Source organism: Tupaia chinensis, unplaced genomic scaffold, assembly GCF_000334495.1.
Source record: "Tupaia chinensis unplaced genomic scaffold, TupChi_1.0 Scaffold000602_1, whole genome shotgun sequence".
NCBI classification, from domain to species: Eukaryota; Metazoa; Chordata; class Mammalia; order Scandentia; family Tupaiidae; genus Tupaia; species Tupaia belangeri.
This window is the reverse complement of record NW_006160120.1, coordinates 1576458-1578678: the sequence shown is the minus strand read 5'-3', so window position 1 is coordinate 1578678 and position 2221 is coordinate 1576458. Positions and strand designations below refer to the sequence as shown.

The window sequence follows — 2221 nt, the reverse complement described above, 5'->3', positions numbered from 1 at the left end:
AAATAATAATAGTAAATAAAAAAAAATTTTTTTAAAGAAACCAAATGAGACACAACTTAAATACTATTACTCTCTCCAGCCCCGAGAGAGAGGCCCCATAGTCAGCTGCTTTCTCTGGTGCCACTCTATTTCTGAGTTCCTCTATCTCAAGCTAATTGAGAAGAGGATTTTCTTTTAAGAAGTAGGATGGGGGCCAGCAGGTGGCATAGTGGTTAAAGTGTTGGACTCCCATGTGACTGCCTGCGGTTTGAGTCCCAGACCTGGCAACCTGAGACTCACGCCAAGTGTAAGTGTGTGCGTGCCCAAAATCCCTGTCTCTCTCTGTCTTTCTGGTGAACACACACTCTATAACAACAACAACAACAAAAATCTCTCCAAAAAAAGGAAAAAAAGATCATACCTGGTGCATGTGAGCGCATGCCTGCCCAAAATCCCAAGAGAAGAATACAGAAGAAGGGATTATGGCATGGCTATCCCTCCAGGGTTAATTTCTCACTTCCCTTCTCACTGTCTCTCTCTCTTTCTCTCTCTCTCCAGTGAACACACATGCCCTACGGCAAAAACTTAAAATAAAAAAATACATAAAAATAAATAAATAGAGGGACCAGCAGTTAGCGTAATGACTATGTTGTTGTACTCCCATGTAGTCGACCGTGGTTCATGTCCCGGACCCAGTGGCTTAAAACTCACGCTGGGCACCTTTCTGCCTCCGCTGCTGCCATGGCGCCCGTGAAAAAGCTTGTGGCGAAGGGGGGCAAATAAAAGAAGCAGGTTCTGAAGTTTCCCCTTGACTGCACCCACCCTGTAGAAGATGGAATCATGGGTGCTGCCAATTTTGAGCAGTTTCTCCAAGAGAGAATCACAGTGAATGGAAAAGCTGGGAATCTTGGTGGAGGGGTTGTAACCACTGAAAGGAGCAAGAGCAAGATCACTGTAACTTCTGGGTGCCTTTTTCCAAAAGGTATTTGAATATCTCACCCAAAAATATTTGAAGAAGAATAATCTACGTAATTGGTTGCGCATAGTTGCTAACAACAAAGAGAGTTACGAATTAGGTTACTTCCAGATTAACCAGGATGAAGAAGAGGAGGAAGATGAGGATTAAAATTAATTTATCTGGAATATTTTGTATGAGTTCTTGAATAAAACTTGGGAACTAAAAAAAACAAAAACAAAAAACAAAAAAAACAACAAACCTCACGTTGGGCACGTGTGCGTGCTTGCCCAAGATCCCGAGAGGAAAATGGAGGAGAAGGGATTGCGGCATGGCCATCCCCCCTGGGGGTGATTTCTCGCTTTCTGTCTCTCTGTCTGGCAAGCACACATGCCCTATAGCAAAAACCTCTTAAAAATAAAATAAAATAAAATAAATAAATAAATAGAGCCAGCAGGTGTTATGGTGGTTAGGGCACTGGACTCCCACATGGCCAACTGCAGTTTGAGTCCCAGACTTGGCACCTTGCTTTCTCACTTTCCCTCTCTCTCTGTCTGTCTCTCTCTGCTGAGTGCACATGCCCTAAATCAAATTAAAAATAACGATAATAGAGACTAGTAGGTAGCGTGGTGTTTAAGGCACTAGACACTCACACATGGCCAACCATGGTTACAGTCCCAGAAATGGTGGCTTACTTTCTCACTTTCTCTCTCTCTCTCTGTGTGCCTCTTTCTGGTCAAAATTAAAATAAGTGAATGAATAAAGAACAAACTATATTAAAATAATAATAGTTAATAAAATAATTATTAAAAATAATAATAAATACCAAAAGAAGCAGGATTTGCTAAGAGGCAGCCCATAGAGATGCATTGTTCCATTCAAAACCTAGCTCAGCTCCGTGACCTTGAAGACATGACCGACTTTCTCTATGTGCCTCTACTTATTCCTTTATAAAATGAGGCTAATAGTCATAAAAAGTACATAGAGCGTTGTAACAATTAAGTAGATTAACATATGTTAAGTACATAAAATACACGTTGGCAAACTTCTTCAAAAGGTCAGGTAATAAATATTTTAGGGCATGGGCCATGTGGTCTCTGGGGACACTATTTAACCCTGGGAAATAGCCATGAAAGAAATGTAAATGGGCATGACTACGATTCAATAAAACCTTATAGAAAACTGGGAGACGTTCCAAAGACTGGAATCAGCACAGATGTACTCCAGCAAGTAAAGAGTTAAACAACCTGTGGTATGTCCATGCCACGGAATATGACTCTGCAATTA

General features: G+C 41.1%; 1 pseudogene; it reads left to right on the top strand.

The window, feature by feature from the left end:
• The first annotated feature begins 705 nt into the window (after nucleotides 1-705).
• LOC106735992 (60S ribosomal protein L22 pseudogene) lies at nucleotides 706-1114 on the top strand (annotated as a pseudogene).
• The last annotated feature ends 1107 nt before the right edge of the window (nucleotides 1115-2221 follow it).